A 24754-nucleotide genomic window follows, 5' to 3' on the forward strand; every position below is an offset into this window, starting at 1 on the left:
CTTTGTTAAATTCAAGAAAACCTATCCAATTGGTTATTTTATGATCACAGCACATAGACAGTTAAGTACTCACCGAATCGGCAAGGGTATCCTTTTTAATCAAAAAAAAACTGCTGTAATCAAACAAGTAAAGGGAAAAGTAGGGAACCATTCAACCCCTCTTCACTTGATCATAACAATGTCCTCCTGAATTATGATCCAATTATACTCTCCAACTTGGCACCATCTGCAAAATTTGATAAGATATATCCAATTTCTGAGATCAAATGAAGAGCAGAAGCTGTAAACTAATTTGTTCCAAATTCCCACTCAGATCCACCATCTCTACAACCCTATTTTGTGACATGCAGGTTTAAAATGCAATGCCTGGAGAGGTGACAGCAATGCAGCTTTCTGGAGTACTGTACTAAGGTGTAGCAATACAAGAGTTCTAGTCTTTGGATTCAAACCAAATAATGGCAAACACAGTTCAGTTATTAATCTCATGTAAGAAAGCACCTGAAGCAAGCAATATGACCGAAGTTCTTTTGCATGGTACAGGCCTGGAGAATTTTCTATTCTAAATTAAAATGGTTTAAATGTGAATAAGAGGATCTTTCACTTTGGTCCAAATTTGAAAAACACAGCAGCCAGAGTTTCAGGTGACAGTGCAGGTCACTTAATACAAAATGAAAATAGAATTGCAAGGGACTGAATGAGCAGAAAGCAGGTTTGCTGCACCCAAGGTACGAGGAAGAAAATGAGCAGGTGGTACAGTGGTTAGAGGGATTATGTTGGTTGAGTGGTCAGGGATTTGTTTTTCAACACATTTGTTTGGTCTGTTCACCACAATCAGTGCTAGAAACCCAAGGTGAAGTTGGTAGGAAACTGCCACAGCAGGTTTCGATTTTTAGAATGTCATTGATCAATGATGATCAGATGAACAATGGCAATTAAGCAGTTACTGCCCATCCCTTCCTGCTCTGAAGACATGGAGGATCAAACTGGAGTCACATTTAAGCCAGGCCAGGTAGATGCGGCAGCTTCCATTCCTGAACGACAATCGTAAACCACTTGTAGTTTTACAATAATTCAGCAGCTTCAGGTCTTTTTTGAACTGGTGCTGGCAACAAACTGCCAAATTTGTAATTTATTCAATTGAGTTTCACAACTTGCCACAGCGGAATTTGAGTTCATTGCTCATCCAGTACCAGAATCACCAATTCTACCGTATTGCTAGAGACACTACAATCATACAGTGATACATATTTATGAAGATCAAGCTCCAAAATGCAGATAAAAATAAGGAATGACAACCCCTAAAACTTCTCAGTGATTGCAAATGAATGCTGTTAGTGTTCTTGAGCAGTTGCTTGAATAAACATAAATCACGTGACTTTCTGCATGATTATACCATTCGTGATACATGAGGTACAGCTTAAGACATTATTTAAGTTCCACTGCCTTTTGGCAAATTCATTGGGACTGTAGAAGAATGTGTGTGTAAATTTTGCACTATTCAAAAGGAAGCTCAGTATTTCATAACCGAGAAAAGAATTATCAACAACCTCAAACTTGAGGATGAAAAAACTCGCTGCTCAGGGGTGGGAGAGGGGCGCAGGCGCGGGGAGGGAGAGGTAGTGACTGAGTGTGGGTGTGTTTGTGCATCTGGCTCAGGCGCAGTATCAAGATTCCCACTCACCCTCACCCAACTACACCCACTCAAGGGATTGGGAGTAAGCCAGACAAACAGACTCTGTCCCACTCAACCTAATAGTGAACTTGATTCATTTTTTAATTATCAATTTATTCCTTTGACATTACTTTATCTTTGCTCAGCAAGTTGTTTCTTTTCTTCATACCTGAACTTTATTTTTAAATTCATATTTAACATTGTGCCAAACTTCATCTTTCTGAAATTTGCTCATCGGCCCCTTGAACGAGATGAAAACGGAACTGTGGCCACCCAACTGTAAAGGTTGCACAAGCCTGCTGTAGACTAATGTATGCACCTTTTTGACAAAATGTTACCTCCTCTGAGATTCCAAGCAATATTGCATAGCTGGATGAGCACCTGATGAAGTATAACATGGATTAGTTAACAATATACTATATTGATTTTAAAATACTGATTTAAATGCAGCAATTCCTTGGAGGAGGAGGAGGGATGAAATATTATCCTCTCACTTCCATTCCACTAAAAAAAGTGCATTAAAATAGAGCTCCCAAAATTGCAAATGATAACAACACTGACGTATACAAGAAAAGCCTTTGCTCATTCGAAAGCCATTTTTCTACAGGTGCTGTTTTAGGTCGGATTCCAGGAGACCAATGTCTCTAAGCCAGCTACTGGCATTTATACTGGTTAGCCAACTCCATTGTCACAGCAACAAATTGCCAGGTGTAATTACTTGTGGGTTTATATATTGCTGCTGAGACATGGGCGATGGTAGCTTAAACACAACTGCTCATCTCACAGCTACAAGTTTCCAACAAACCAAACCACAATATTGCTGGTATAAAAGCAGTATCACTTTTCCACACACCTTGTGAAAAACACTGGCTGTTCAATAGTTTGCTCTGAACCTCTGATTGAGAGGAGCTGCTGGTACAAACCATTGCCATTTTATACAGAATGTAGTGAACCATCAGTCACAATTAACCACCGGAGTCAGAACTGTTCAAGCATAAATATGATTTATACTTAAGCATTTGTAGCCAAGTAAATTTCACCATGGGCAGGATTTTTCGAATGGCAATGTTTCCTGCCCCGCCACCTGAAATGTCAACAGCAATGTATCCTTGCCAATACCGACTGCCCCAGAACCAATTAAACATCAACGAGCTAGAGACAGGACATCTGCCCCTCACTCAGGAGTAAACTCTGCCTTAACGAGTCTGATTGGCCTGCACCTCAATGCAAGTAGCAGCAGTGGCCAGTACTACAAGTCCTCCCCAAATTCAAAATCCAGGACCAGGGAAGTAGGTGTGGTCCCATGGCAGGGTGGGGCAGTGAGGCCTGGGGAGGTGGGGAGCAAGGAGTGGGGGTCTTGATAGAAAGGTCAGGGGAGAAGCAAACTCAGGGGACAGACCTTGTGCCCAATGTGGAAAGGAGGCCATTGCAGGAGGCACACCTTCCTCCATCCCATCCCATTCCATCCAAGGCCCAAGCAGGGTGAGCTGCCAGGCATACCCCCCGCACCTGAACTCCTCTCACCAGCTTCAAAATTGATGCCAGGCATGAAATGGCCCTCGTGGTCATGAACTGCCCACTCAAATGCTTCAATTGGGTCATGGGTGGGCCAGTTGGCCAGCCTGGAAAACCACAGGAGGGGGACCATAAAATTCTGCCACATATCTTTCACGTTGCATTTATATAGTGCCTTTCTGGACTATAGTACTACAGTTGCAGTGTAGCAATTGTTATAATATTGGAAATGAAGTAGCCAATTTGCATAGACCAAGATCCCAAAAACAGTAATGTGATTATCAAATTGTCTATTTTAGTGCTGTTACGCGAGGGATAAATATTGACTGGGATACCAGAGAACTCCCCTGCTCTTCTTCAGAATAGTGCGATGGAACCTTTTATACCTGCCTGAAGAGCCTTCAGTTCAATGGTCCAGGTTTTGTAGTCAGAGGTGCAATGGTGCTCACTGCTGAACTTAAAGAAAGCTTCCCACAAAGATGCAGAAATCTCTTGTGGTGTAGATTTCCCATTTCCTGACATCAGTTTGAATCTGGTGCCAAACCTATGAGATCGCAAAGGGCCAACAATCGTGATAGCATCAAGCAGAGAAAGCAGTCAATCATAATGAAGTATTCTCACAGACAGCAAACCAGAACTAAGATTCTGTAACTATCCTTCATTTTCAATTACATTTTACAGAGGCTGAAATACATGATTGAGATTTACCTGGGATTAAGGTAGAAGCTGAAATCAAACAAACCTTTATTTAAAAACTAATTTTATTAAAATGGCAAAATTTGACATGATGCAACCTTCTTGAAATCTGTTCAATATTGAACTATAATTAGGAATTAATACATGGACACTTCACAAAAATAAATAGACTAACATCTGAACTCTGATACCCGTTTGCTTACGTCAATTAGATATCAGAATCAGATATGTAAGGTTAAAAGCCACAAACTGAAGTAGGAGGAACAAGGTTGTGTTGTTGGGCTGACTTCAATTCCAAAGAATAAAACAAACTTTGAAATGTTATAAAAACAAAAAAACTGCGGATGCTGGAAATCCAAAACAAAAACAGAATTACCTGGAAAAACTCAGCAGGTCTGGCAGCATCGGCGGAGAAGAAAAGAGTTGACGTTTCGAGTCCTCATGACCCTTCGACAGAACTTGAGTTCGAGTCCAGGAAAGAGCTGAAATATAAGCTGGTTTAAGGTGTGTGTGTGGGGGGCGGAGAGATAGAGAGACAGAGAGGTGGAGGGGGTTGGTGTGGTTGTAGCGACAAACAAGCAGTGATAGAAGCAGAATATCAAAAGATGTCAACAACAATAGTACAATAGAACACATAGGTGTTAAAGATAAAGTTGGTGATATTATCTAAACGAATGTGCTAATTAAGAATGGATGGTAGGGCACTCAAGGTATAGCTCTAGTGGGTTTTTTTTATTTTATATAATGGAAATAGGTGGGAAAAGGAAAATCTTTATAATTTATTGGGAAAAAAAAAAAGAGAAGGGGGAAACAGAAAGGGGGTGGGGATGGGGGAGGGGACTCACGACCTAAAGTTGTTGAATTCAATATTCAGTCCGGAAGGCTGTAAAGTCCCTAGTCGGAAGATGAGGTGTTGTTCCTCCAGTTTGCGTTGGGCTTCACTGGAACAATGCAGCAAGCCAAGGACAGACATGTGGGCAAGAGAGCAGGGTGGAGTGTTAAAATGGCAAGCGACAGGGAGGTTTGGGTCATTCTTGCGGACAGACCGCAGGTGTTCTGCAAAGCGGTCGCCCAGTTTACGTTTGGTCTCTCCAATGTAGAGGAGACCACATTGGGAGCAACGAATGCAGTAGACTAAGTTGGGGGAAATGCAAGTGAAATGCTGCTTCACTTGAAAGGAGTGTTTGGGTCCTTGGACGGTGAGGAGAGAGGAAGTGAAGGGGCAGGTGTTGCATCTTTTGCGTGGGCAAGGGGTTGTGCCATAGGAGGGGGTTGAGGAGTAGGGGGTGATGGAGGAGTGGACCAGGGTGTCCCGGAGGGAGCGATCCCTACGGAATGCCGATAAGGGGGGTGAAGGGAAGATGTGTTTGGTAGTGGCATCATGCTGGAGTTGGCGGAAATGGCGGAGGATGATCCTTTGAATGCGGAGGCTGGTGGGGTGATAAGTGAGGACAAGGGGGACCCTATCATGTTTCTGGGAGGGAGGAGAAGGAGTGAGGGCGGATGCGCGGGAGATGGGCCGGACACGGTTGAGGGCCCTGTCAACGACCGTGGGTGGAAAACCTCGGTTAAGGAAGAAGGAGGACATGTCAGAGGAACTGTTTTTGAATGTAGCATCATCGGAACAGATGCGACGGAGGCGAAGGAACTGAGAGAATGGGATGGAGTCCTTACAGGAAGTGGGGTGTGAGGAGCTGTAGTCGAGATAGCTGTGGGTGTCGGTGGGTTTGTAATGGATATTGGTGGACAGTCTATCACCAGAGATTGAGACAGAGAGGTCAAGGAAGGGAAGGGAAGTGTCAGAGATGGACCACGTGAAAATGATGGAGGGGTGGAGATTGGAAGCAAAATTAATAAATTTTTCCAAGTCCTGACGAGAGCATGAAGCAGCACCGAAATAATCATCGATGTACCGGAGAAAGAGTTGTGGAAGGGGGCCGGAGTAGGACTGCAACAAGGAATGTTCCACATACCCCATAAAGAGACAGGCATAGCTGGGGCCCATGCGGGTACCCATAGCCACACCTTTTATTTGGAGGAAGTGAGAGGAGTTGAAGGAGAAATTGTTCAGCGTGAGAACAAGTTCAGCCAGACGGAGGAGAGTAGTGGTGGATGGGGATTGTTCGGGCCTCTGTTCGAGGAAGAAGCTAAGGGCCCTCAGACCATCCTGGTGGGGGATGGAGGTGTAGAGGGATTGGACGTCCATGGTGAAGAGGAAGCGGTAGGGGCCAGGGAACTGGAAATTGTTGATGTGACGTAAGGTGTCAGAGGAATCACGGATGTAGGTGGGAAGGGACTGGACAAGGGGAGAGAGAAGGGAGTCAAGATAACGAGAAATGAGTTCTGTGGGGCAGGAGCAAGCTGAGACGATCGGTCTACCGGGGCAGTTCTGTTTGTGGATTTTGGGTAGGAGATAGAAGCGGGCCGTCCGAGGTTGGGCAACTATCAGGTTGGAAGCTGTGGGAGGGAGATCCCCAGAGGAGATGAGGTCAGTGACAGTCCTGGAAACAATGGCTTGATGTTCAGTGGTGGGGTCATGGTCCAGGGAGAGGTAGGAGGAAGTGTCTGCGAGTTGACGCTCAGCCTCCGCGTGGTAGAGGTCAGTGCGCCAGACAACAACAGCACCACCCTTGTCAGCGGGTTTGATGACAATGTCAGGGTTGGACCTGAGAGAATGGAGTGCAGTAAGTTCAGAGAGAGACAGGTTAGAATGGGTGAGAGGAGCAGAGAAATTGAGACGACTAATGTCGCGCCGACAGTTCTCAATGAAAAGATCGAGAGAAGGTAAGAATCCAGAGGGAGGGGTCCAGGTGGAGGGAGAATATTGAAGATGGGTAAAAGGATCCGTTGAACTGGGAGAGGACTCCTGCCCAAAGAAGTGAGCCCGGAGACGAAGACGGCGGAAGAAGAGTTCAGTATCATGCCGAGCCCGAAATTCATTGAGGTGAGGGCGTAAGGGTATGAAACTAAGTCCTTTGCTGAGCACTGAACGTTCAGCATCGGAGAGGGGAAGGTCAGGGGGTATAGTGAATACACGGCTGGGGTTGGGATTGGAAGATGGGGTGGGGACGGAGGGACAGGCAGGGGTGGAGGGTCCTAGATGGGTGTTGGTGTCGATGAGTTGTTGGAGCTTGCGTTCCTTAGCACTTGAGAGAAAGAGAAAAAGTTTCTTGTTGAGGCGTCGGATGAGCCGAAGGATAAAATGAAACTGGGGGCACGCGCAGCTTTGAAAAAGGGTACGGCGGTGCTGCTGGAGGGAGAGGTCGAGTGTGTTCATATGGCGGCGCATGGCACTGAGAGTGGATTTCAGAATGTGACGGGAACAGCAGTCCGAGAAACGTTTTATGTCCCGGAGATACCTGTAATCCTGGGTGGGTTCGAAACATGAGGGGTGGAATTTCAGTTGAAATCCATGTGGGGTAAGTCGGAGACGGAGACAGTCACTGAGAAAGGAGATATGGCTGTGAAAGCGGGTTTTAGTAAACACCTTGTCAAACACTAGGAGAGAAATGGAAAGCAATGAAGGTGAACAAGGCAACAGAGAAATCCGGAAATCTTGTCGCAGAGAGGAACAGAACTTCTTCAAGGAGGTAGGCATTTCTTGAAGAGCAGTGGCAGTCAATTAAACACAGAGATAAAAACAAAAAAACTGCGGATGCTGGAAATCCAAAACAAAAACAGAATTACCTGGAAAAACTCAGCAGGTCTGGCAGCATCGGCGGAGAAGAAAAGAGTTGACGTTTCGAGTCCTCATGACCCTTCGACAGAACTTGAGTTCGAGTCCAGGAAAGAGCTGAAATATAAGCTGGTTTAAGGTGTGTGTGTGGGGGGCGGAGAGATAGAGAGACAGAGAGGTGGAGGGGGTTGGTGTGGTTGTAGCGACAAACAAGCAGTGATAGAAGCAGAATATCAAAAGATGTCAACAACAATAGTACAATAGAACACATAGGTGTTAAAGATAAAGTTGGTGATATTATCTAAACGAATGTGCTAATTAAGAATGGATGGTAGGGCACTCAAGGTATAGCTCTAGTGGGTTTTTTTTTTTATTTTATATAATGGAAATAGGTGGGAAAAGGAAAATCTTTATAATTTATTGGGAAAAAAAAAAGAGAAGGGGGAAACAGAAAGGGGGTGGGGATGGGGGAGGGGACTCACGACCTAAAGTTGTTGAATTCAATATTCAGTCCGGAAGGCTGTAAAGTCCCTAGTCGGAAGATGAGGTGTTGTTCCTCCAGTTTGCGTTGGGCTTCACTGGAACAATGCAGCAAGCCAAGGACAGACATGTGGGCAAGAGAGCAGGGTGGAGTGTTAAAATGGCAAGCGACAGGGAGGTTTGGGTCATTCTTGCGGACAGACCGCAGGTGTTCTGCAAATTATTGATTCTTACAATGAATGTCAAGATTGACTTACTAGAGCATATATTTTTGTGTCTTGCTGAAAATAAATCAGGTGCAATTTGTGTACATGCTCTTTCTGTCTGAAAAGGACAGGGCCATATGTATTAATATATGTAGCTTCCAGTACACAAGTGTGCCCACACTGCAAGCCCAACTGAATCTTAAATTGGCTGTCAGCGTAATTCTTAGCGCACTGACGGTTATTTAACAAATGTTGTCCAATCATGTACTCATATCTAACGTTGGACACTGTTTTGAGTTTTGCAAGCACCACCTGGTTAGGTACGGTCTGTACCTTGCCTATTGCGAACAGCGGAAAAGACATGCCATTTGATACGATCGCCAGCTGTACAGCCTACATAGCTAGCATCACACTAGCACTAAAATTCTTATACTGGATTACTTATTTGAGATAGGCAGAATGTCTTTTTGGCTTCACAGCAGCATCCTGTAAGTAGCGAATACTACTCATGTTGCTACTGCATTGTAGCAGCATGAAACAGCTAGCTTCACCTGTTGTTCAAATTTTTGAGATACCTTACCCTTTCAGGGTAATTTGAGATAGACTGGGCACTTTTTAAAACCCAAGTCTTGCTGAAATAGGGTGCATCAAAGACATCCTGTGGGATAATGGTTACTCTGATCAGATAATTTCACACCGTTTATCGTGCAAACTCACGAACAGGCCAAAGACTGTTACTTTCAGCTCCAAATAATGAATAATTCAGACCTAACATCAATCCTTGCAGGGCATCAGCAGTCATATTCTACCAATTAGAGTGCCTGTCTATAATTCCTACCCACTGTCTCTTGCCATTCGACCAATTTCACAACCTAGCCAATAATTTACTTTCAATTCCATGGGCTTCAATTTTAGCTAACAGTCTTATGATGGACTTTATCAACACCTTCAGGAAACCCGTAGAAATAACATCTCTGTTCTGTTCTAGCAGAACATCCCGCCTGAGCCCCTCTAATTAGGTTTCCCTCCTTGTACTTAACCCCCATACATCTTTCAGCACAGTTGATCATACTATTTTCCTTCACTACCTTTATGTTGTTCAGTTCTGCGGGACTAGCTTTGTTGCAAGTGGTTGTCATTGATTCCACTCTTACTTATCTAATCATAGCCAGAGTATTTCTGGTAATGGTTTCTCTCCAACCGCAGGCAATTACCTCTTGCATCTCCAAAATATCCATTGATGGACCCTTCCTGATCTAGATCTGGTCTGTTAGCAGCAAAGGCATGTTTGTCATCAAAGTGGCTGCCACATGTATAGACTCGACCTCTCTCCAGCAGGACTGACTCACCTGATTTCAAAGTTGTCCTGGTCCAGAGTTTAATTTCATCCTTTGTCTGATCCTCGTTTTAACAAAGTCATTTTCTCTCTCTTTCAAGTGCTAAGGAACTCAAGCTCCAACAACTCATGAATATCAATGCCCCTCAAGGTCTCTCTTCCCCATCTCTTCCCTCCGACCCCATCCCTTCTTCTGATCAGACATACTGACTTCTGATCTTTCCCTTTCTGAAACTGAAGGATCTGTACTTAGCAAAGGACTCAGCTTTATCTCCTTACACTCTACCTCAATGAATTGAGCACGGCACGACATTCAGCTCTCCTTCCATTATCTTCACCTCCATGTTCACTTCTTTAGCCAGGAGTCCTCCCCCTGACCAGTGCACCCAATCACATGCCTCCAGTATTCTCCCTCCACCTGGACCTATCCGCCAGCCTCTTAGCCACTCCTGATCTTTTCACTGGGAACAGTCACCCTGATATCAGCCGTTTTAATTTCTCTGCTCCCCTCGCTCACTCTAATCTGCATCCCTCTTACCTTGCTGCACTCTATTCTCTAAAGTCTAACCCCAACATTGTTACTAAACCTGCTGGCAAGGGTGGTGCTATTATCTGGCGTGCTGACCTCTATCTTGCAGGAGGCCAAGCATCCACTCAGACACTTCTTCCTACTATCCCCAAACCATGACCTCATCATCAAACATCAAGCCATTGTTTCCAGATCAATGACTTCATCTGCCCTGGAGATCTTCCCTCCACAGATTCTAACATTAAGAGTCCCCAAACCCCAAACACACCACTTCTACATCCTTCCCAAAATCCACAAAAGGGGACAGACCTGGTGGACCCATCGTTTCAGCCTGTTCCTGCCCCACCTGAACTCATATCTTCTTACCTTGACACCATTTTATCTGGGCTTGTCCACTCTTATCCCACCAAGTCCATTACGCTTCTGGCACCTCATGTCATTTCAATAATTTACAGTTTCCTGGCCCAAACTTCCTTCTCTTTGCTGTGTACGTCGATCTCTCTACACCTCCATCCCCCACCAGGACGGTCTGAGGATTCTCCATTTCTTCCTTGAACAGAGGCCCAACCAGTCCCCATCCATGATCACTCTCCTCTGCCCAGCTGAACATGTTCTCTCATTGATCAATTCCTCCTTAACTTGTCTCACTTCCTCCAAATAAAATGGTGCTGCAATGGGTATCCGCATGGGTCCTGGCTATGCTGGAATTTTTGTGCGCTATGTGGAACATTCTTTGTCCCAGTTCAACACAGGCCCGCTCTCCAACTCTTTTTCCAGTACATTGATGACTGCATTGGTGCAGTTTTCTACTCTTGCCCGGAACTGGAAAACCATCAACTTTGCTTCCAATTTCCACTCTTCCCTCACCTTCACATGGTCCATCTCCAACCACTTCCCTTCCGTTCCTCAATTTCTCTGTCTCCAATTCTGGGGATAGATTGTCCACTCATACTTATTACAAGCCCACAGCTACGCCCAACCACACTTCCTCACACTCTGCTTCCTGTAACGACTCCATTTCATTCTCCCAGTTTCTAAGTCTCAGTCACATCTGTTCTGATTATGCAACCTTTGACAACAGTGCTTCTGATATATCGTTTCTTTTATAAAGTGAGGATTTTCCCCAGTGGCTGACAAGGCTCTCAACCATGTCCTACCCATTTCCCACACATTTTCTCTCACCCCTTCTCCTACTTCCAAGAACCACAATAAGGTTCTCTTTGTCCTCAATTACCACCCCACCAGCCTCCAGTTTCAAAGGGTCATTCTCCACCATTTACCCCACCTCCGGCATGATGCCACCACCAAACATATCCTCCCTTCCCCGGTCAGCATTCCAAAGGGATCATTCCCTCTGTGACATCCTGGCCCGCTCCCCAAAACACCTCGCAGCCACCGCCACCACCACCGCCTCACTGTACCTTCTCATGCAATCGCAAAAGGTATACCACCTACCACTTTTACCTCCTCTCTCCTCACCATCCAAGGTTCCAAACATTTCTTGCAAGTGAAGCAATGATTTATTGTACTTCTTTCAATTTAGTATATTGCATTCGCTGCTAACAATGCAGTCTTCACTACGCTGGAGAGACCAAATGCAGATTTGGTGACTGCTTTGCAGAACATCTCCACTCGGTCCACAGGCATGACCCAAACTGCCAAGTGTTTGGTATCTTCATTCACCACCTTGCTCTCATACTTACATTTCTGTCCTTGGCCTGATGCAGTGTTCCAGTGAAGCTTAATGCAAGCTCAAGGAACAGAACCTCATCTTTCATCTTGGCATTTTACAGCCTTTGGGTCTCAACATTTAGTTCAACAGTTTCAGACCATGAACTCTATCCTCCATTTTAATTTTTTTTTTGCAGTTTGAATTTTGTTTTTCATGTTTTTGCTTTCAGGCAGGGCTGTTCATTATTCTGCCATTCACACTCACTCTGAACAAATGCTTGTTTCTTTTATACAACCACTCCCTTTGCCTTTTGTTCATGTCATTTTTGTCATTTAATCTCTCCCATCTTCTAACACATCTCAGACCTTCCTTTTTGTTCTTTCTCCCACTCCTCAATGGCATAAAGCACATCACATTTCTATCTTCATTCAATTTAGAAGAATCATATTTGACACAAAAGGTTAACTTTGTTTCTTTCTCCACAGAGGCTGCCAGATCTGAATACTTCCAGGACTTAGTTTTCATGTTAAAGTCATAAGGTCACCTTTTACACATTCAACATCTCGATTTAAAAATTCACATCCGTGTTTTCAAGACCCTCCATGGCCTCATTCCTCCCTACCTCTAACCTGCAACAGCCCTACAATTCACCAATATCTGACCTCCTCCAATTTTGGTCCCTTACACATCTTCGATTTTAATCCATCCATCACTTAAAGCAGCACCTTCAGCTGTCTGGATCTAATCTCCAGAATTCCCACCCAATGCCTCTTTATCTCTCTCTCCTCCTTCAGGATGCTCCTTAAAACCTATCTTTTTGACCATGTTTTGGTCACCTATCCTGTTGCTCAGTGCTGAATTTCATTTGATAACACTCCTGAAGCACCTTGGATGTGTTACTACAGGTTTGTCCAATCTGTGGACCTGGTTGCAGCCCGGGAAGCCATTCCATGTGGTCCACAGAGGCACTACTGAAAGTGCAGATGAGTAGATCAAGTTGAAGGTTCTGTGAAGGGCTGCTCATCCAACCACAGGCCATTACTCAACCAGGCACAGGAGCAGAGAAAAAGGCAGAAAGAGGCAGGCAGGAAGGGGCGATGGACAGAAGCCAGGGGGAAAGGAAGAAGGACATAGGCTGGGGGGCAAGGCAGGGGGGAGAGCAAGGTAGGGAGCGAGTGAGCAGGACAGAGCAACAGAGAGGGAGAGGGAAAGAGAGAGAGACAGACAGAGCAAGAGCTTGTGCCAGCCAGTGAGAGAGTGCGACCAGCAGACAGAGTGACAAAGAAAGTCAGACAGGTGCAGATGGGGGGGGCATAGAGAAAGAGAGAAAAAAGGAGAGAAAAAAGGAGAGAAGAGAGAAAAAAAGAGAAAGAGAGAAAAAAGAGAGAGAAAAAAGAGAGAAAAAAGAGAGAGAGAGAGAAAAAAGAGAGAGAGAAAAAGAGAGAGAGAAAAAGAGAGAGAGAAAAAGAGAGAGAAAAAGAGAGAGAGAAAAAGAGAGAGAGAAAAAGAGAGAGAGAAAAAGAGAGAGAGAAAAAGAGAGAAAAAAGACAGAGAAGGTATGGGACTCTCTCCCATTCTCCGGATTCTCAGTCACCCTCATACGCACAAACCAACACATGCTCTCAGTCACTCTCACAGTGGGTGTGGGTGAATAAGTGACCAAGTGAATAAGTCTGGGAGTGAGCTGGATACACACACTCCAATGGTCATTCTTATTAATTACTTTTTTTTTTAAATGTTATCAATTTATTGTTTCGGCATTGCTTTATTTTTGCTGAGCAATTGGTTTATTTTCTTAACACAACATTCTTTGAAATTGATGCATCTTTCTGAAATCATCTCCTCAGCCCCTTGAGTGAAAAAAAATTGGAAATGTGGACCCCATGCAAAAAAGGTTGGACAAGCCTGTGTTACTATGTTAAAGACACTATATAAATGCAAGTTGTTGTTGTTATGTTCCATGTCTCAATCAATTCACCTCTCTCAATCTTTCTTCCACTGTTTCTGTGGTGCCAGGGTGCTGGTTTGGATGAGCTGGAACTTCCTCCAGCTAAACACTGGGAAAACCAAAGTTATCATTTTTGGACCCTGCACACACACCAACTCCACCCAGATTCCTTGACCACCATCTTAGGCTGCACAGGTTATCTGCAACCTCAACATCATATCCCGCCTTCCATTGTGCTTCAGACCTCATTTCCTCTTCATCACAAAGACTGTTTACTTTCTCTGATGGAGCATACCTCTACCTTTCCCTCAGCTCTGAAACCATCTATTGTCAACTTCAGATTTAATTACACAAATTAATTACACAGGCCAGCCTACCACCCCTCACCATAAACTTATGTGCATTTAAAACTTTGCTGCTGTATTCTATTCCACACCAAATCCTACTTGACTGTCACTCCAATTCTCACTGACCTTTAAGCTCCCTGTTCCTGAACGTCTCAAAATTTAAGTTCTCACTCTTGTGTTTAAAGCCCCACCCCACCTGTAACCCCTTCCATCCCTGCAATCACACACTTTGTTCCTTACACTCCAGCCTCTTGCTCAATCCTCTACTTTCATCCCATGACTGGCAGCTATATCTTTTTACCTGTGTAGGTTCCACTGTCTTGAATCTACTCTCTTTAAATGAGTGGGTGGTCGAGAGCAGAACAACTTGGAGTGAATTAAAGCCCTCCCTAAAATCAACTTCTTGTTGAAACAGTGCCCTCTTGCCCTAAAGTGTTCAAGAGGTCAAGGGTTACAAGTAAAATAGTTCAGTATTTTGCACAGTGCCTTCAAGGATGCATACATCCCACAAATCATTAATAAAGTTCACTGTAGAGTATGATGGCAACATCTTTTTGAGTTGTCAGCTGATGACAGTGACACCTTCATCATCAATTTGTGCTGTACCAATATTATGTACTTAAGAGTCTGACAAGAATTCTCAGCCACATAACCAAAGAAACTGTCACATTTGCACTGAATAAAGCAATTTGCACACTGAGTCAGTTAGAAATATCAAACATTTATCCACCTTGATAGTAACATCCATTACAGAAATAAACTATAGTAAGACCTCACGTAACGTTGCAGCTGAGTCCTGAAATTATGACTTTTCAATGATTCCTATGGGGACCAATGTTTCAATGTTAAAACTGTAGCTAGCTTCTATAGGACCATCCGCATGAGAGAAAAAAAATATTAAAACATGATACCCTCCAAGTTGAAATATTTTACGTTGCTAAATTCCACCTTGGCTCACTAAATAAATTTTACAATCAGTTTAAAAGTACGAAAGAAAAGTATCTATTTACCTGCTCACCGCAGATCCTGGTTCCCAAACCTCCCACCCCATGGTCACTGCAGATCCTGTGCTCCCTGACTGTCCAATTTGCAGCCTCTCCCCACTTCCATCTCTTGAACTTGCATTCCCATTCAAGATCCAGATCCAGTCCAAAGTCGGAGCTCCGATGTTGTGGCAGCGTGAGTCCCAATGGTGCATAAGTGCCAAACTGAGGCTGCTACAATCCATGTTTTTTTTTTCCCAATTGCTCCCACTCATTGCTTCCTTCTCCTGAATCCTTGGTGTGAGCGAGGGCTTGGGTGAAGAGCAGCGAGGCAGCAGCAGCTTCGAGAGTCATTTACAAGAAAAACACAGATTATAGCAACCCCAGCTTGGCACTTCTAAACCATCGGAACTCGCACTTCTACCACAACAGAGCTCTGCATTCAGATCGGATCTGGATCTTGAATGGGAACACAGGTCCAGGAGAGGAAAGCGACAAGAGGAAGGGTCGGGGGTGGGGGTGAAGAGGCCACAACTCAGGCAGGTTGGGTGGAAAAAGAAGCCACTCCAAAATAGTGCTAATGGCGTCACATGGGAACAACATTAAAATTAATCTCAACAAGTTCAAATGCTCAACAAGATTATAGGCCTCATCAACTCAGTTAAAGGGACTTTAAATGCTAAATGGGGGGACATTAAACAAGGACCTACTGTAGAAGAATCTATTTTGCTACATCATTCCAATGTCAAGTTGAATAGTCTCCAGACAAAAGTTCAAATCTTTTGTATTGCAATTTTATCCTCACAGGTGCATTACAGCTAAATTTGAGCTCTGGCGAGGACCATCTACAGCAAGTTTGAAATAAAAACAGAAAAGGCTCCGTAGAAGCTCTCAGCAGGTCAAACAGCATCTGTGCACAGAGAAACAAAGTTAACGTTTCAGGTCAACGACCCTTCATCAGAATTGGAACAAATCAGAGTTGTAATAGGTTTCAAGCAAGTGCAGAAATTCCGTCCGAGAGAAGTGTAGAACTTCTTTACTATAAACATCCCAAAGATATCAGATAAGCAAGGAACTAATGGGAGGAAAGATCTCGTAACCGTCTCTATCACGAGTGGCAAAGTATTTGAGAAACTAATGGGACTAAAGGCAGACAAGTCACCAGGACCTGATGGCCAGCATCCAAGAGTTTTAAAAAGTGGCTGCAGAGATAGTGGAGGCAATGGTCGAAATATTCCAGAACTCACTGGATTCTGGGAGGGTCCCAGCGGATTGGAAAACCGCTAATGTGACGCCCCTATTCTAGAAGGGAGGGAGACAAAAAGCAGGAGACTATAGGCCAGTCAGCCCAACATCTGTCATTGGGAAAACGCTAGAGTTCATTATTAAGGAAGAAATAGCAGGACATTTAGAAGAGCTTAACGCAATCAAACAGTCAACATGGTTTTGTGAAAAGGAAATCATGTTTGACAAATTTGCTAAGAGTTCTTTGAGGATATAACAAGCAGAATTGATAAATGGAGAGAGACTCCAAAAAGTGCAGCACAGAGGGATCTGGGTGTTCTTGTGCATGAAACACAAAAGGTTAGCATGCAGGTGCAGCAAGTAATTAAGAAGGCAAATGGAATTTTGGCCTGTATTGCTAGGGGTTGGAGTTTAAAAATGGGAAAATCTTTTTAAAACTGTACAGGGTGTTGGTGTAGCTGCACCTGGAGTATCGTGTACAGTTTTGGTCACCGTATTTAAGAAAGGATATACTGGCACTGGAGGCTGTTCAAAAGGAGATTTACTAGGCTGATTCCTGGGATAAAGGGGTCGACTTATCAAGAATGGCTAAACATGTTAGGCCTTTATTCATTAGAGTTTAGAAGAATGGTGAGGGGTGATCTTATTGAAATGTACAAGTTTCTAGAGGGGCTTGACAGGGTAGATGTTGAGAAGATGTTTCCACTAGTGGGGGAATCTCAAACTAGGGAAAATAGTTACAGAATAAGGGGACATTCATTTAAAACTGAGAAACGAAGGAATTTTTTTCTTCAGAGCCTTCTGCTCTGAAGGGTCAGACAGACTCAAAAAGTCAACTCTGTTTCTCTCTCCGCAGATGCTGTCAGACCTGCTGAGTTTTTCCAGCATTTTCTGTTTTCCTTTCAGATTTCCAGCATCCGCAGTATTTTACTTTTAACTTTTGTACATGTATTTGAAATAATTGAAAGAGACATGCAGTTATGTATCGGAAGAGATTTTCCCCTTCTGCCATCTTTTTCTGTCCTTCTCATTGTGCTTTTCCATCCATTTTCTCCCAATTCTGGCAGGCTATTTACTGCATTGTTATTTGCACACACCCGCTCCCCCCCATTCTTGATGTTCATAATTTCTTCACATTTTTGCCCAGTTTTTATCAATCTCCTCCTATTTTTTACATGTTACCAACATGCTTCACCTTGATTTCCATCAAGCAGGTATGCCTCAAAAAAAATCTGTACAACTACAGAGTTTAGGAAAACAGCTGAGCAGTCTTTTTATTTCTGCATTAGTCAAAACATCATACACAGGATCTTTGGACTTGGCCCTTACAAAGAGACCAGGAGAAGATGAGCAATATCTGAACAGTTTGTTTGCCCCAAATCAATAAGCTACCAAAAAAAGCACAAAAATATGAAAAATGTCTTGAAATATACACTAATATTTTGCAGTTGTCAAAGTATTCATTACATACCACACCAGTCAAATCTTAATGCATCAAGGTCCTTCCTGCTGAGACACTAACACAATCCAAAGAACAAAATAACAACAGCATCAAGTCACATTGTTCAACTGGGCCAAAAGCCTGGGGACTTCCTTCCAAAAATGTTGTGGATGTACATACACTCCACAGGGACTGCAGCAATTCAAGGCGGTGGCTCACCATCACCTTTTTAGGTATGGGCAACAAATGCTGGCCTTGACTGCGATGCTCACATCCTAAAAACTGCACACATTTTTGTCATAGCATTTACAGATACAGTAAGGAATTCCACATCTATAATCGACTTTAACACACTATAAATACTGAGCATAAAATAACTCATCCATTGTATAAAAATATGAAGCTATTTGAATATATTCCGGGCTGCAATTCGTGACATACTTTAAACCCTTAGTTGGCAATAGAGTAAAACACTATACTTAGCTAGGTGTAGATTGTTCCCTGACACCAAGAAGTCTGCAGATGATACAAAATTATGTACTGGGGAATTGGGCCCATGACTGGCAAAGGATGTTTAACTTAGAAAAGTGCAAGTTATGCATGTGAGCAGACTGAATGCTGAACATTCACACACCTTTCAGGGAAAAATGCTAAAGTTGATGGAGAAAGAAATCTGGGCACACATCTCTAAAAATACATGACCAACGTAGTGGAGCAAGAGCTCAAGCGAATAGGGTGTTGACATATTTAGAGGACAATTCACTAGAGGACAAAATATACCATTTTGACCTTGTACAAGACCTTGGTTAGAATACGGTGTCCAGTTTTTGTCTTCTCACATGGCGTGTGTGACATTGCAGTTTTACTAAGGGTGCAAATGAAAGCAACCAGATTATTTCCCAGTTTAAAGCATCTCAGTATTCCAGATAGGCTCAAAGACAACATCCTAAATGCAGTGCTGATGACTTGGGCTCCAGAACTAGTTGTGCCCCTAACCAAGTTGTTCCATTACAGTTCCAACACTGGCATCCACCCAACAATACATAAAATTATCTAGGTATGGCCTGCCCACAAAAATCAGGATGAAATAAACCTGTCCAATTACCACCCCATCAGTCTACTCAAATGAACAAAGTGATGGAAGGTGTTGTCAAAAATGCTGTGAAACAGCGCTTGCCCACCAACAACTGCTCACCAATACTTAGTTTGAGTTCCACCTCTGTTCCAGGCCTCGTGGCAGGCTTGATCCAAACATGGATGAAAGAACTGAATTCCAGGGATGATATGGAAGTCACTGTCAAATGCTGCCTTGAAGTCAAGAGCAGAGTGCAACACCAAGGAGCCCTAACAAAACTGACTTCAATGGGAATCAGGAGAAACTCTGCACTGGTTGGAGTCATACCTAGCATAAAGCAAGATGGTTGTGGTTGTTGGAAGCCAATTGTCTCATCCCCAGTACATCACTGCAAATTCTCAGGGCAGTGTCCTACATGCAACCATCTTAATCTGCTTCATTAATAACCTTCCCTATACATCATCAGGTCAGAAGTGGGGACATTCCCTGATGATTACAGTGTTCAGTTCCACTCAACTCCTCAGATATTAAAACCGCCGGTGTGTGAAAAACACTGCAAGAGGCTTGGACTGATAAATAGCAACTAACATTCACACCACACAAGTTCTAGGCAATGACCATCCCCAAAGAATCTAACCACTTTCACTTGACATTCAACAGCATTACCATTGCTGAATTTTCCCAATTTTCAGTATCCTGGGAGTTACCAGTGACCAGAAACTAAACTGGACCAGCCATATAAATACTGCGCTACAAAAGCAGCTCAGAAGGCTGGAATTCGGCAGCAAGTAACTCATCTCCTGCCTGCTGAAAGACTGCCTACCATCTACAAGGCACAAGTCAGAGTGTGATGGAATATTCTCCACTTGCCTGGATGAGTGCAGCTCCAACAATGCTCAATAAGCTTGACACCATTCAAGACAACGCAGTGCGCTTGACTGACATCCTAGCCAACACGTTAAACGTTCACTACGTGCACCTTTGGCACAATATGACAGCAGTACGCACCACCTACAAGATGCATGCTGGAGCTCGCCAAGGTTCCTTTTATAGCAGTTTTCAAATCCATGGCCTTTATGGCCAAGAATAAGGACATCAGACACACTACTTGCTGGTTCCCCTCGAAGTCACACACTATCTAGACTTTGAACTTTAATCGGTGTTCCTTCACTGTTACTGGTTCCCCAATAGCATTGTAGGTGTATGGGTAGGCATGGGCTGCAGCAATTTAAGATGACAGCTCATCAGCAGCTGGGGCAATTAGGGATGGGCAATAAATGCAGGCATTGCTCACAAAGCTCACATCCCATATCCCATGAACGAACATAACAAGGGCAGGGACTTCAGAAGCATGTATTCAGGGTGATTTGATCAAAATTTCTAAGATGATGCTGGAATTAGATTGCAATTGAATAGACAATTTGTTTCAACTAAATAGGTTCAGGAGGACCAGAGTTCACATCTCAAGTTATGTAAAGGTATAACTAGATTAGATGTTTTGAGCCAGTTTTTTTCCCCTGCAACAGTCGACCAATGGAACAGGCAGCTAACAGAGGCATTGAATACTGATTTGCTTAATTCTTTCAAGCACAAGCCGTTTCTGGCAGGTACTGTTTAACATTAATCAGAACCAGGGTGGTCTCTTGGACTGTTTCTGATTTCTGAAGGGGATCGGAGAGGAATTTCTCAGAATTTTTCCCTAATTGACCTGGGTTTACCACCTCTTCTACACAATTACGGGACTTTCCATGTAGGGTGGAGAGTGTACATATTGTGTTGCATGAGGCATTGCAATTGTGAGAGACAGGCTAGGTGATCCAATGGGTCTTTTTTTTTTTAAATCTGTCATTGGTCTTAAGACATAACTATAATTCCAAATAGGTTTTATTTTGGAAAGTGGAGATTGTAGTGGATCAATCCTTTCAGTAATTCAAATGGTTCACAATCTATTGAAATGTCATAATGTTGCAACACAAGTGTTTTGTATTAATTCTACTGTGGTATCAATTGGCTTCCTTATGAAGCACATAGACATGTCTTATGTGAAGTGTTATACAAGTGAAAGTTACCATCATAACAGGGAGTGAAACAGAGTACTTTATACCGCAATAAATAGAGCTCTTTCAGCTTTCCAGATCAAACAGTTCTCAAAAAGGATGACACAGATTTACAGATTTTAGAATGAGTAGCATAACGAACCGATATATTTTATGTCTGGTCCTTACTAAGTTTGTGAACATTTTATTGTGGTTTTTAAATTTCAGGAAGAAAGATCTTATATTTAAATAGCATCTTTCATAACTTCAGGATGTCATGATTAAGTACTTTTGAAATTTAGTCACTGTTGTAATGTAGGGAAACGTACACACCAAGTTGCACACAGCAACCTCTCACAAACAGCAATGAGAGAAATTGATCAAATAACCTGTTGGTGGTGTTTGAAGGATAAATTGGGTCAGATCATCAATAGCACTCTTCAAATAGTATCACGGGATCTTTTACATCCAATGAAGACAATAGACAGGCCTAGGTTTCACTTTTCAACCCAAAAAAAAACCCAGCACCACTAATGGTAATATACTCCCTCAGTATTATACTGAATTGTCAGCCTAGATTTTTTTGCTCAAGTTCAGTGTGGGGCTTGAACCAATGGCCATCTGACTCAAGAAATGACAATGTTAAAACTGATATCTTTTTATGCGAAATGATTACAAAAGTACAACGTCTGCCATCCAGTTACTCGTAAACTGGTTTCCCTGGTTCATTCATTAGAACGTGAGCTCAGTACAGCATTTCACCATAACCAGCTTTCTTAGTGAGTGCAATTCACAAACTGCATTAACCAAAACAATAAACACAGACAAGTCAAATAATTTAGCTCTATGATTCAACAGTGTAAGCCAAAAATATTATCACAGTTCAGAATCACTGACACAAACCAAAGCACTAAGAGTAACTCCATATTCAAGTAAGTAAACTTGAAACAAATTGAAGAAAACTCACAGGAATAGATTTTTAAGTTCATTCACATAATTTGGGCATTGCTAACAAGGCCAGCATTAATTCCCCAACTGTAATTGTCCTCAAAGAGGCAGTAGTGAATTGCCTTCTTGAACCGCTGTAGTCCAAGTGCTGCAGGTACACTAAAAGCACTGTTAATGAGGGGGTTCCAGGATTTTGACACAGTGGCGAGCAAGGAACAGCAAAATAATTCCAAGTCAGGAGGTGGGTGCCTTGAAGGGGAGTATCCAAGTGTAGTGCTCCCATATGCCTGCTGCCTTTTTTCTTCTAAGTGGTAGAGGTCACGGGTTGAGGGGTGCTGCTGAAGAAGCCTTGGCAAGTTGCTGCTGTGCATCTTATAAAGAGAACACTGCAACCATGGTGCACTGGTGAAGGAAATGAATGCTTAAGGTAGTAGATGGGGTGTTGATCAAGCAGATTGCTTTTCCTTGGATGGTATGGAGCTTCGAGTGTTGCTGGATCTGCCTTTATCCAGGCAAGTGTGGATTATTCTATCACACTCTTGACTTGTGCCTTGTAGGTTGTGGCAAGGCTGTAGGAAGTTGGAAATTGAGTCACTCACCAATATCCAGCCTCTGACCTCTCTTAAAGCCATAGTATTTATACAGCAGGTCTAGTTAAGTTTGTGGTCAATGGTGAACTCCAGGATGTTGTTGGTGGGGGGGGAATTGAACAATGGTAATGACTGTCGCTGGAGATAGTCAGACTCTCCCTTGTTAGGAGATGGTCATTGCTGGGCACTTGTGTGGCACAAATGTTCCTTGCCACATATCAGCCCAAGCCTGAATGTCGTCCAGGTCTTGCTGCATATGGGCACTTACTGCTGCAGTATCGGAGGAATGACGAATGGTGCTGACCGTTGTGGAATCATCAGCAAACCTCACCACTTCTGAGCTTATGACGGAAGGAAGGTCCCTGATGAAGCAGCTAAAGGTGGTTTGGCCAAGGACACTATCCTGAGGAACTCATTCAGCAACGTCCATGGAAGATGATTGGCCACTAACAATCACAACTATTTCCTTTGTGCCATGAACAACTTAAGCCAATGGAGGGCTTTCTTGTTCTACACAGACTTCAATTTTACTAGGGTTTCTTGGTGCCACATTCTGTCAAATGCTGCCTTCATGTCAAGGGCAGTCACTTTTATCTCAGCTCTGGAATTCAGCTCTTTTGTTCATGTTTGGATCAAGGCTGTAATAATGTCAGGAGCTGAGTGGTCTTAGCAAAACTCAAACTGAGCATCAAGTGAGCAGGTTATTGATGAGTAAATAATACTTGATAGCACCGTGATCCATCCTTTCTATCACTCTGATGATTGAGAATAGATGATGAACAGGGCAGGAATTGGCCCAATTAGGTATATCAACAGGACATAGCTATGAAGCTTTCTACAGTGTCAAAGAAATGCAAGTGTTGTAGCTGTACTGGCACAGCTTGCCAAAGGGTGTGGCTAGTTTTGTATTCAGCAAGTTCAGCTGTTTCTTGATATCAAAGAATGACTCAAATTGGTTGCCATCTACAATGGTAGGGACTTCACAAGGAGGTCGAAATGCATCATATGATGGAGGTGGCCTCAGTGTGAACATGGGTCTTTTTCTTGATAAGGTCACTCCCACCAATACTGTCATGGACAGACATAATCTGTGAGAGGCAGATGGGCAAGGACAAAGTCAAATAGATTCTTTTCTCATGCTGGTTACCTCAACACTGGCCAGAAGTCCAGTCTAGAACTACATTCTTCAGGACCTGGCCAGTTTGATCAGTAGTGGTGCTACCAAACCACTCGGTGATTGACATTGAAGTCCCCACCCAGAGTACATTCCTTGCCTTTGCTACTTCCAAGCAGTGTTCAACATGAGGAGCACTCATTCATCAGCTGAAGGAAACTTCAGCTGAAGGATGGTTTCCTTGCCCTAAGTTTAACCTTGTACCACAAGGCTTCATGTGATCTGGAGTCAATATTCAGGAATTTGAAACTGTATACCTTTGTGCCACCATCTCTACCAGCGCAACAAGACATACCCAGGGGTGGTGATTGGGGGTGTGGGACATAGATGTAATTCTGTGATTTTGACAATCAGCCAATGTTAGATTACACCTATGTAAGGCTACTGCTTTACTAATCTGTGGAACAGCTATTTCAATTTTGGCAAAAGTTCTCCGAAGTTATTGAGGAGGACTTTCCAGAGTCGACTAAGCTGCATGTCTTTGATGTTTCCAAATCAGATGCCGAGGTCAATGTTGAATGCTCTGCCCGTTTTTATTCTTCTTGTAATTTTTTGTGGCTGTTTGAAATAATTGAGTAGCCAGGGCTAAGTGCATGCAATTGTTGGGTAAGAAAGACTAAATTTTTATTTTGTTTGTTGTTGGCATGAAACTGAAATTTACAGTTTAAATTTTGTAATTACCAACCTTAAGCAGGGTTTTTTCAGGGGTTCCAGTGAAATAGCAGCTCGATTAAGAACCAGCTGAAACTGGATCCTCATTACGTGACTCAGATAGGCCTTGTGTGTTAGGAACATATATAAGTAGCCAATTTAGTGCGATTTACAACAAAGTGCCAAAGTTGAATGCTTCAGGGAGTTAAGCGGAGGAAGGGAAAAAGGTGTTTGGTTCCTTTTACCTAAATTTTTCCAGCCTCCAGGAATTGATTCTTGCTCTGCAGAAGAAACTGGTTAATTGGTGAGTATCTGCTAAGTGATTAAGGTTTATTCTATTCCTCAGGCTCAAAATAGTATATTTTGAGCGAGAGGCAAGCAGGGAGAACAAAATGCACAGATCGAGAGGCCTACCTGCAGTGAGACCAGCAGCAGAATGACGTCATGAACCGCAATGTGATGCGAGTGCAGGAAAAGCAGCTGATTGGTTAGTAGGATTGGAGAGTATTTCTGGTGTTTAAAGTAAAAGTAAGG

The 24754-nt window shown here is 43.2% G+C and overlaps 1 protein-coding gene across 2 annotated transcripts in view; it reads right to left on the reverse strand.

The window, feature by feature from the left end:
- Window positions 1–24754, reverse strand: part of nfat5b (nuclear factor of activated T cells 5b) — a 200039-nt gene that overhangs the window by 146505 nt on the left and 28780 nt on the right. The window lies entirely within an intron of this gene.

This window comes from Carcharodon carcharias, chromosome 7, assembly GCF_017639515.1.
Source record: "Carcharodon carcharias isolate sCarCar2 chromosome 7, sCarCar2.pri, whole genome shotgun sequence".
In the NCBI taxonomy this organism is placed as follows: domain Eukaryota; kingdom Metazoa; phylum Chordata; class Chondrichthyes; order Lamniformes; family Lamnidae; genus Carcharodon; species Carcharodon carcharias.